This window comes from Peromyscus eremicus, chromosome 9 (genome assembly GCF_949786415.1).
Source record: "Peromyscus eremicus chromosome 9, PerEre_H2_v1, whole genome shotgun sequence".
Classification (NCBI taxonomy): domain Eukaryota; kingdom Metazoa; phylum Chordata; class Mammalia; order Rodentia; family Cricetidae; genus Peromyscus; species Peromyscus eremicus.
The window spans coordinates 71,838,816-71,851,615 of NC_081425.1; positions in this window are offsets into that span (position 1 = coordinate 71,838,816).

Consider the following 12,800-nt stretch of genomic DNA (forward strand, 5'->3'; position numbering starts at 1 on the left):
AATTGGGAGGCACTTGTATCTCCCCAGCTCTGCATTTGCTCACAGTCCCTTCATTTCTCAAGACTTATATCACCCACAAGCTTCATTATATGTAAAGAGGCTTCTCAGAAGTTCTTGGAATGTGAGCACCTAAGTGGATGACTTCAGTCAGACACCACTGTGAGGTCCAGAAGATACACCATATGCTGATGAAGACCCATAGCTCCAAGTATTTTCCAAAACCACATCAGAATGTGTTCACTGCAAGGAGAACCAATCACACTGCCTTCTGTGTGAGAGCTGATTTGCTTGCCCTAGAACTCTTCCTTGGTCAGTTTCTATCCAGGATCTGAAAAGGATAATGGCTGTAATGAGCATGGACTATTCATGTGTGCGCCAGGCACTCTTCAGTGCATAACATGATTGATCCTCACAGAAGTTTTATGAGCCAGCATTAACATCTCCATCTAACAAGGACGGGACACAAAGGGGCTCAGGGAAGTGCCAGAGTCATCCAGCAGAACTTCCCTTCAGGCTTGATCATTGTTTACTGATAGTCCACTGATAGGCCCTTCCCTTCTTTACCAAATTTACTTCTAAGAACTCAAATGGTGACCAGCATCCCATACTTTTTTCTATTCCCTGGTTTTGTTTTGGTATTTTATTTTGTTTTGAAAAGTATAGGAGCACATTGGAAAAGGAAAGTGCTCTATGGGAGATTTTTTTTTAGAGGAAGGAAGAAGGCCTGATAGACTGTGATCACAGGGAAGGCTCAAAGTACCTGCAGAGACTTGAGACAAATATAAATTCTACTGTGTCATTGGGCCTGGAAGTAGCTGGGTAAGCACTGTCCACCCCACCCCTCAGCCCCATCCCAGACATAATGGCCATGATTGGGAACAGCAGTGCTGGGTGCTGACCCCAGGTTAGAAACACCTGTTGCATGATCAAAATGCTAACAGCTATCAAGATTTGGGAGCCCTCCTTTTGTTTTAGAGGTGGTATTTGGATACTGTGTTGTAGTGGGTTATTTATTGTTAATAAATATTTTAATTCTCAAATATGTCCAATCATAACATTTATTCATTTGTGGGGAGTGGTATGCAGGCCATGACACACAGGTGTATGATCCAAGACAACTTTCAGAATTTAGCTCTCTCTGTCTACGCATGTTCTGAGGACTGAGCTCAGGTTGTTAGGAAAGGCACTTGCCACTGAGCCTATCAGCAGCTGGTCTCACTGGGACTCTAGATTTTTATACAGGTGAATCTAATGTTTAAAATATAGAATGACTAGGATTGGAAATAAAATCACAGCTATAACTGTATAAATGTTTAACAACTATCTAAAGCAACTATTTCTTTGATTGATTTTTTTGAAGCCACAGATAGGAGGCCCAGAGCTCTACAAACAATGGGAGAAATGAGCATTTGCTACTGAGAGCCTGAGAACATCAGTCCTGTAATACATCCTGAATTTGTTCTGGCCAAGCTACATCCTTCATAGACATAGCTGCTGTCGTTGCTGCTGAAAATTGTACCATCCAGCTGGAGGCAAAGCTGTCAATTCCCTACAACTGAAAAAAAAAATCGAGATTTGGAAAGAAAAAGGCTTTGTCTATAATACACATATATACATATATATGGAATATTTAGGTATTCCTTCTTGTTCTGAAGTTTTCATGAGAAAGTTGTCTCTTTTGCATAGTTTTGGGAATGTGCTTCTCTCAGTTCTATTTCTTCTTGTCCTGTGTTAATGATGCCTCAGCTACAGGCCAGGGTTACTAAAGGCAGTCTTGTAAATGAATGGACATTGTCTACTTCGAGGACACAGTCTTTAGACTAGGAAACAGAAAGCTGCAGTGAGGGGACAGCTCACTGGCAGCATCTGACCACTACATCCAGGTCCCTGAGTTCCAGAGTACCATCCACAGCACTAGGCAAGGCCAGAATGCACAGACGCCACGCAACATCCTCCCTTCACCATGGAGCACACTGTTCAAACTGTGGCGTAGCAGTGCCTTAACTGTCTTAACAACAGAAACTTGTTTCCATTTGTTGCCCTCAGGCCTCACTGATTTAGCACAATGTCAGTGAATTCAAAAGAAAGTACACTATCTAGGTGAGGAAAGACCATTAAAAATCTAAATTACGCTGGGCAGTGGTGGCACATGCCTGTAATCCCAGCACTCGGGAGGAAGAAGCAGGCAGATCTCTGTGCGTTCAAGGCCAGCTTGGTCTACAGAGCAAGTTCCAGGATGGCCAGGGATACGCAGAGAAACCCTGTCTCAAAAAAAAAAAATCTAAATTACGTCTTATTTTTAAAGAAATACTACTTCATTCAGGCACATAATGAACAATGAATACCCAAGTCAGTAGTGAAGGCACATTTAAAATACATTTTCACAGTAAGTCTGTAATACATGCATTCTGGTTTTTTAAATTTTTTTAAAGATTTATTTTTGTGTATGAGTTTTGCCAGTATGTAAGTGCACTGTGTGTGCCTGGCACCTGTGGAGGCCAGAAGGTACCAAATCCCCTGAACCTAGAATTCCAGATGTTTGTGAGCTGTCTGGGTGCAGGGAACTGAGCCTGGGTCCTCCACAAAAGCAGCAAGTGCTCTTAACTGCTGAACCATGTGTCCATCCTATATACTACTCATCTAATCCTGCATTAGAGAACGGGTTGTAAGCATCTACTCCAGGCCAAGCAAGTGCTATTGCATGGTTGAGATTACAGCTGTAGATACACTACAATGCAGTGGGAGCTTGTGAGCAGACGCCAAGTGTATGGTAAAGTCTCGCAGGATTTATGCATCATCAAGAACCAAGCCAGGAAAAAGACTGAGGCAGGATGCTGACGAAGAGACTCCGTGAATCCCTGACTCGGGATGAGTCCTGAATCAAAAGGAAAAAGGTGTAAGCCATGAGAAAAGCCGTGAGAAAAGCCGTGGAGCAGGCTTTCCAGAGGGCAGTGTGCAAAGGCCATGAGATGAAGCACAGCATGCAGTGTTTAAGGGACAACGAGACTAGAATAGCAAAGCGGCCAAAGGGGAGTGCATCCGTTCATTTTTCTGTTACTATAACAAAACATGAGGTCACATGCTTCTTTTTATCTTATGTATATATAGGTGTTTTACTCGAATGTATGTTTGTTCATCATGTTAATGTGATGCTGTGAAAGCCAGAAGAGGTTGTAAGATCCTCTGGGACTGAAGTTATAAATATTTGTGAGCTGCCAAGTAGGTGGGTGCTGCAGATTGAACCCAGGTCTTCTGGAAGAGCAGCCACCGCTCTTAAGCACTGAGCTATCCCTCTAGCCACATCCACACTTTACTTTAAAAAGAAGTCTGTTTGGTCCAGGTTTGGACAGCCCCATCGACTCAGCTTCTAGTGAGGGTTTTCCCGGCTACATTAATAGATGGTAGCTGGTGTCATAGTATGTCACATGTTAAGACACGTCAGAAAGATTCAGAAGGCAGGCTCAATCTGTGTGTGTGATTTGTATTTGTGTGTACAGGATGTACTACTCTGTGTGTGAGTGTGGGTACACATACCATAGTGTGCATGTGGAGGATGACACAGAGTGTCAGTTCTCAACTTCCACCTAATCAAAAACTCAGAATGTTCAACACGACCATGAGCCCTAATGCATGGAAACTGGAGGACAGTGATGCGTCATGAAGCTTCTTCAGGTGTAATTAATGTGCAAGGACATCATTCATGTAGAAGGCTGTGCATGTCTGGGCACAGGGGTATTATAGAAATGTGTATCTTATGGATAAAAGGGTTTACTGTGTGACTCACTGTGCCACACTACAGCTTCCATGATGAAATTGATTTTTCCTTTTTTTTTTTCTCTTAAATTTTATTTCATTTTATTTGAGGGGGGAAGGTTGCAAGGGCAGGGGGCAGATATGGAAGGATGGGGAAATGAATGGGATTGAGATGCATGATATGAAAGACACGAAGGATAAATAAAGAAAAAGAAATCTATATCTTCCTCACAATGTTGCTGTAAGCTAGAAACTGCTCTAGAGTATAAATCATTTCAATAACTTTAGCTTACAAAGGCTACCATAGATGTTACCACCCCAACTTCCTTTTCTTTTTCAAACAAAAACTCTGAATCTAATCTCCCTGTTTAGCTTTTTTCCTGATGATTAACAATTAACAACTTGTAACCAACCATTGTAAACAATGACAATATCCATAACTTATTAAACAACCAAAATCCTCCCATCCCACCTCTTGGGAATGTGGCCATCATTTTCTTAAAATTACTTTCTGCTTTCTGGGGGTGAAGACATCTTTAGGGAATCCTGAAAAGAAAATGTTTGGGTTAATTGTCAAGTCCTGAGAGAGTTAGCTGTAACATTTGTCCAGTCTCTGCATAATGGGAAAGTGCAGGGCTTGTCTCAAGTACTTGCTCGAGTAGTCGTGAATTTGGACCATCTCAGCTAGCCATCTTGAAATTGTCCTGAGCAGTTTGTAGTCCAAAGCCAATCTTTCCATGGTGTTAATGGCTTTACCATAGTTCATGTGGAATCATCATTGTGGGATCCCGCTTTACCATAGTTCATGTGGAATCATCATTGTGGGATCCCGTCACCTTTTTGAAGATTTCAAAGCCACTGTTAGGTGTGGTCATGGTTCCCTGAAGACTTTGGGGGGGGGGGCAGTAAATTCTGAAAGATCAGAGAGACAGAATAAGCCACAGCTACCTCACTTTGCCAGTTCCTCAGCTGATCCTGTTTCCTCTGACTGGAAGCCTCTGATTCCTCATCCAAAATGGATCTCAGCTGAACTGCTGCTCAAAAGCCTAAAAGCTCAACCAGCTCTAGTTCCTGGTTTTCATGCCTTACATACCTTTCTGATCCTGCCATCACTCCCTGGGATTAAAGGCTCTTGTTACCACGCCTGGCTGTTTCCAGTGTGGCTTTGAACTCACAGAGATCCAGATGGATCTCTGCCTCTGGAATGCTAGGATTAAAGGCATGTGTGCCACCATTTTCTGACCTCTATATCTAGTGGCTGTTCTGTTCTCTGAGCCCAGATAAGTTTATTAGGAAGCACAATATATTGTGGGACACAATATATCACAAGACTCCCCAAAAAAAGACCATTGCCACATAATAATCAAACCACTAAACATACAGAATAAAGAAATAATATTAAGAGCAGCAAAGGAAAAAGGTCAAGTGACTTATAAAGGAAGACCCATCAGAATTACACAGTCCTGGACAGACGTAATGCAGACACTAAGAGACCATGGATGCCAGCCCAGATTACTATACACAACAAAACTTTCAATCACCATAGACAGAGTGCACAAGGCATTCCAAGACAAAACCAGATTTAAACAATACCTATTCACAAATCCAGCCCTACAGAAAGCACTAGGAAAAATCCAACCTAAGGAAGACAGACGCACCCTTATAAACACAGGTAATAGATAACCCCACAGCAGAAAATCCCAAAGAAGGAAAATAGACACACACTACCACCAAAAGATAACAGGATTAACAATCACTGGTCATTAATATCAATAATAATCCCTTAATATCAATAGATTCAATTCACCTATAAAAAGACATAGGCTAACAGAATGGATAAGAAAACAGGATCCATGCTGCTGCTGCTTACAAGAAACATACCTTAACTTCAAAGACAGACACTACCTCAGAGTAAAAGGCTGGGGAAAGACTTTCCAATCAAATGGACTTAAAAAGCAAGGTGGTATAGCTATCCTAATATCTAACAAAATAAACTTCAAACTAAAATTAATCAAAAGAGATCAGGAAGGACATTACATATTCATCACAGGAAAAATCCACCAAGATGAAGTCTTAACTCTGAACATTTATGCCCCCCAAACAAGGGTACCCACATATGTAAAAGAAACATTACTAAAGCTTAATTCATACATCAAACCCCACACACTAGTAGTGGGATACTTCAACACCCAACTCTCACCAATGGACAGGTCTGCCAGACAGAAACTTAATAGAGAAATAAGGAATCTAACAGATGTTATGACTCAAATGGACTTAATAGATAGCTACAGAACATTCCACCCTAATACAAAAGAATATACCTTCTTCTCAGCACCCCATGGAACCTTCTCTAAAATCAACCACATACTTGGTCACAAAGCAAATCTCATCAGCTACAAAAAAATTGGAATAATCTCCTGTATTTTATCAGACCACTATGGCTTAAAGTTAGATTTCAACAACAAAAATTACAGAAAGCCTACAGTCTCATAGAAACTGAATAATGCTCAACCAAATCACCAACGAGTCAAGGAAGAAACAAAGAAATTAAAGACTTCCTAGAATTCAATGAAAATGAAAGTACAACATACCCAAACTTATGGGACATTATGAAAGCAGTGCTAAGAGGAAAATTCATAGCACTAAATGCCCACATAAAGAAGTTGGAGAATTCTCATACTAGTGATTTAACAGCACACATGAAAGCTCTAGAACAAAAAGAAGCAAACTCACCCAGGATGATTAGACACCAGGAAGTAATCAAATTGAAGACTGAAATCAATAAAGTAGAAACAAAGAGAACAATACAAAGAATCAATGAAACAAAGAGATGGTTCCTTGAGAAAATCAACAAGATAGACAAGCTCTTATCCAAACTAACCAAAAGGCAAAGAGAGAACATCCAAATTAACAAAATCAGAAATGAAAAAGGGAGACATAAAAACAGACAATAAGGAAATCCAGAGAATCATCAGGTCATACTTCAAAAACCTGTATTTCACAAAATGGCATAATCTAAAAGAAATGGACAATTTTCTGGATAGGTACCAAATACCAAAATTAAATCAAGACCAGATAAACAATTTAAATAGACCTATAACCCCCAAGGAAATAGAACCCGTTACTAAAAGTCCCCCCCACACACACACACACAAAAAAAAAAGCCCAGGACCAGATGGTTCCAATGAAATTCTAGTAGAATTTCAAAGAACTAATACCAATACTCTTCAAATTGTTCCACACAATAGAAACAGAAGGAACATTACCAAACTCTTTTGATGAGGCTACAGTTACCCTGATACCCAGACCACACAGAGATGCACTAAGAATTACAGACCAATCCCTCTCATGAACACTGATGCAAAAATATTCAATAAAACAATCTTTTATGAGGCTACAGTGACCCTGATACCCAAACCACACAGAGATGCAACAAAGAATTATAGACCAATCTCTCTCATGAACACTGATGCAAAAACATTCAATAAAATACTGGCAAACCATATCCAAGAACACATCAAAAAAATTATACACCATGACCAAGTAGGCTTCATCCCAGAGATGCAAAGATGGTTCAACATATGAAAACCATATAAACAAACTGAAAGAAAAAAACCACATGATCATTTCATTAGATGCTGAAAAAGCCTTTAACAAAATCCAACACCCCTTCATGATAAAGGTCTTGGAGAGATCAGGAATACAAGGAACATACCTAAACATAATAAAGGCAATTTATAGCAAGCCAACAGCCAACATCAAAGTAAATGGAGAGAAACTCAAAGTGATTCCACTAAAATCAGGAACAAGACAAGGCTGTCCACTCTCCCCATATCATTTCAATATAGTACTTGAAGTTCCAGGTAGAGCAATAAGACAACAAAAGTAGATCAACAAATTGGAAAGGAAGAAGTCAAACTTTCGCCATTTGCAGACAATATGATAGTATACATTAGTAATGCCAAAAATTCTACCAGGGAACTCCTACACCTGATAAACACCTTCAGTAATGTGGCAGAATACAAGAATAACTCAGAAAAATCAGTAGCTCTCCTATATACAAATGATAAATGGGCTGAGAAGAAATCAGAGAAACATTACCCTTTATAATAACCACAAATAATATAAAATACATTGGGATAACTCTACCTAAGCAAGTGAAAGACCTGTATGACAAGAACTTCAAGTCTCTGAAGAAAGAAATTACAGAAGATACCAGAAAATGGAAAGATCTCCCATGCTCATGGATAGGTAGGATTTACATAGTAAAAATGGCAATCTTACCAAAAGCAATCTACAGATTCAATGCAATCTCCATCAAAATCCCTACACAATTCTTCACATACCTGGAAAGAAAAATACTCAACTTCATATGGAAAAACAAAAAAAAACAGGATAGCTAAAACAATCCTGTGGTGGTATTTTCTTTGTGCACCCCAATAAAGTTTATCTGAGGATCAAAGGAAAAAGCCAACCACTAAAGTAGACATAGAAGTCAGGCAATGGTAGCACATGCCTTTAATCCTATCACTCAGGAGGCAGAGATCCATGTGGATCTCTGTGAGTTCAAGGCCACAACAGGGAACAGAGCCAGGCATGGTGACACACGCCTTTAATTCCAACATTAGTTAACTATAAAGGTCTGGAGGTCTGTACAGACAGGAAGTCATATAGCTGGGCAGAGAGAGGAAATGAGATGGCAAAACAGGCACATAGACATGGGTATACAGGAAACAGGGCTCTTTGGAGACTGAGGTATCGGAAGGTGAGTTTGTCTGTGGCTTTTCCTATTCCTCTGATCTCTCAGATTTTTACCCCAATATCTGGCTCCAAGTTTTTTATTAATAAAACCATTTAGCAATTCATCTTACATTTGGCGGCTCAATGTTTGTGGTAAGAATTCACTAAAAAGTTGCTTGTGGCCTTACAGGCCTCTAGCTCAGGCCCGAGTTGCATGGCTCAGGCCTGAACTACACATGGCTAGAGTTTCTTTGACTTTTTCTCTCCTGGTGGGTGGTGGGCTCTCTCTGGATTCCCATCTCAGACTGCTACCACACTAGGTAGCTGCTTTGAAATTCCCTCACACTTCTACTCTTCTACATAGTCAACAGACTTGATGAGTCAATTAAGATATCTTGAAGGGAGGAATTAGTTAAAAGAGAATTTTTTCCCCACATTAAAAAATGGGAAACATTTTTATAATTGAGGGAATTTGGTCTCTGTTTGATAACACATTAGGCAGTCTGAAAATAGAACAATTAAATGAAAAGATAATTAATGTTGATGGGATTTACATAACATCAATTATGAATATTATTTGTTTGATCATTTTTATTTTAGCATTAAAAAGGTTGGTCAATTTGAGTGACAAGATAAAAGTTTTAGAAAAATCTATTAAGGGGCTGGAGAGATGGCTCAGAGGTTAAGAGCACTGGCTGCTCTTCCAGAGGTCCTGAGTTCAATTCCCAGCAACCACATGGTGGCTCACAACCATCTGTAATGAGATCTGGCGCCCTCCTCTGGCCTGCAGGCTGAACACTCACTGTATACATAATAAATAAGTAAAAAAAAAAATCTGTTAAAATGGTTTAGAGAGAAATTGAGACACAGATAGAAGAACATAAAGGTGAACCTATCTCAACATTGAATTATATGATTATAGAGAAACAGCCTAAGGTTTCCAGACAGCAAACATTAATCTACCGGGTAACCTTATAGGAAATGCCAAATGCTCAAGGGTATGTATGAGCTAACTGGACTCCAGGGGAAATGTTAGATTTGAGGAGATTTAAGAAGCTATAGTATCATATGGTATGCATTCTCCATTTGTAAATTTCATGGTCAACTTGTAATAGAATTATCCCTCAGGACTGGAAAGATTGGAGAACCTGGTTTAAAGAGGAGGCTAAAACTACAGAACAATGATGTAGGACTAGAGGCGTGGACATTTCCTAGGATCAACTTTTTGGAGAAGGTGATTATGCTGATAAACAAATACAATGTTTATGTGATAACCAAACCCTAATTCTATGCCACATGGCAGCCATGAATGTGTAGGAGAGAATTGAAGAAGCAGAGAAGATAATTGAGTCATTTACGAAAGATATACAGGACCCAAAAGAAACCTTCACAGATTTCTTTTTTTTTTTTAAAGATTTAATTTATTTATTATGTATACAGCATGTATGACTGCAGGCCAGAAGAGGGCACCAGATCTCATTACAGGTGGTTTTGAGCCACCATGTGGTTGCTGGGAATTGAACTCAGGACCTCTGGAAGAGCAGCCAGTGCTCTTAACCGCTGAACCATCTCTCCAGCCCCCTTCACAGATTTCTTACAAAGGCTGTCTTCAGCAGTAAATAGAATGATGCAAAATTCAGAAGCTAGACAGATAATTGAATCTTTAGCTTTTGGGAACACTAATGCAGCATGAAGAGGGTAGTTAGGCTGTTAAAGGCAAGATCAGCACCCTTGGAGGATTGGATGAGGGATACAATTAATATTGAATCTTATGTCCATGATGATACATGGACAGGAGAGGTGATTTCAAGAAGGTTGAAGAATAATAATGTCAGATGCTTTAATTGTGGCAAATAAAGTCACCTAAAAAGGGACTGTAAACAGGGCATTCCCAGAAACAATGTTTCTTCAAGGAACAATGGCAACAGAAAGCCCCTCCCTTCTAGATTATGCAAGTGTGATAAAGGCAAACATTGGACTAACCAATGTAGATCAACAAGGGACAGACAAGGTAATCCTTTGTCTTTGCCATTGGGAAACTCCCTGAGGGGCCTCCCACAGGCCCCATGGCAAATCCAGTTCAGTCCTTTCCTGCCATCATAGAAGAAAACTCTTCTCAGAGTAATTAAATAACCAAATGCCTATTGTAATAAACCATACTGCTCAGGATGATAGAACAGCTATAGCAGAGAGAACAGAAAATTCAGGAGAAACCATAAAGCAAATTTTTTTGGCAAACTTCTATAAATGAACAAAGACCAAAATTAAAAATACAAATAAATGATGTTCTCATGTAGACACAGGTGTGGACATCACAATTGCACCAGAATCTTGGCATCTAAATTGGCCTCTTCAGGAAGTAAATGTTCAGCTTTTAGAGGTTGGAACATTATCTCAAGTGAAACAGAGTGCAAGAAGGGTCGAATGTATAGGGCCAGAAGAACAGAGAAGAAAATTAAAGCCATATGTAGCTAATATAGCTAAGAATTTATGGGGCCATGATCTATTATAACAATGTAACAACATTCCTCCAACCTCAGAAACAAGCCATAAACTAAGACATGTTTCTGAGAGAAATATCAGAAGGTATTATAAAGAACAGTCACTGGCCATCCAGATTGTACACGAACATGGCACAACAGCTGCTGATCTTCCAAACACACCAACAGCCATACCTTTAAAATGGTTAACAGACAAGCCTGTATGAGTTCAGCAATGGCCTTTAACAACAGAGAAACTACAGGCCTTGGAAAAGCTGGTACAAGAGCAGGTAAATGCTCAGCATATTGAAGAATCAACCAGCCCTTGTAATTCTCCTGTATTTGTTATTAAAAAGAAATCTGGTAAATGGAGAATGGTAACAGACCTAAGAGCAATTAACAAGGTAATTTAGCCAATGGGCTCTCTACAATCTGGAATTCCTTTGCCTACTTTGTTACCTAAAGGATGGCCTCCTATAGTTATCAATTTAAAAGACTGTTTCTTCTCATTACCCTTACAAGAAAGACAGAGACGGGGAAAGGAGAGGACAGGCAGAGAGGAGATGCCAGCCACAGCCATGAGAAGCAAGATGTGAAAGTACCAGTAAGCCACAGCCACATGGCAACTTAGAGATTAATAAAAATGGGTTAAGAGCTGGCTAACGAGAAGCCTGCCTTAAGTCATACAATTGGTAATTAATGTTAAGCCTCTGAATGATTATTTTGTAAGCTGCCATGGGATCTTGGGGGGCAGGCAGGACCAGAGGAAAGCAGGACCAAGGGGCCTGCGAAGGACCAGAGAAATCTTATGACTACACAATCCTGTACAATAAAGCAACTACTGGAGGCATCACCATCCCTGACCTCAAGCTCTACTACAGAGTTTGATATTGGCATAAAAACCAACATGTGGACAAATGGAATCAAATTGAAGACACTGACATTAATCCACACACCTATGAATACCCAATTTTTGACAAAGAAGCCAAAACTATACAATGGAAAAAAGAAAGTGTCTTCAACAAATGGTGCTGGCATAACTGGATGTCAACATGTAAAAGACTGCAAATAGATCCATATCTATTGCCATGCACAAAACTCAAGTCCAAGTGGATCAAAGACCTCAACATAAATCCTGTTGCACTGAACATGATAGAAGAGAAAGTAGGAAGTAGTCTTGAACACATTGGCACAAGAGACCACCTCCTAAATATAACACCAGTAGCACAGACACTGAGAGCAACAATTAATAAATGGGACCTCCTGAAACTAAGAAGCCTTTGTAGGACAAAGGACATGGTCAGTAAGACAAAACAACAGCCTACAGAATGGGAAAAGACCTTCACCAACCCCACATCTGACAGAGGACTGGTCTCCAAAATATATAAAGAACTCAAGAGACTAGACAGCAAAATACCAAACAATCCAATTTAAAAAAATGGGCTACAGAGCTAAACAGAGAATTCTCAAAAGAAGAATCTCAAATGGCTGAAAGACATTTAAGGAATTGCTCAGCATCCTTAGTCATCAGGGAGATGCAAATCAAAACAAATCTGAGATACCATCTTACACCTGTCAGAATGGCTAAGATCAAAAATACTAATAACAGTAGTATTATGTTGGAGAGAATGTGGAGCAAGGGGAACACTCTTCCACTGTTGGTGGGGATGCAAACTCGTACAGCCACTTTGGAAAGCAGTATGGTGGTTTCTCAGAAAATTGAGAATCAATCTACCTCAAGACTCAGCTATACCACTCTTGGGCATATACCCAAGGGATGCTCAATCATCCCTCAAGGACACATGCTCAACTATGTTCATAGCAGCA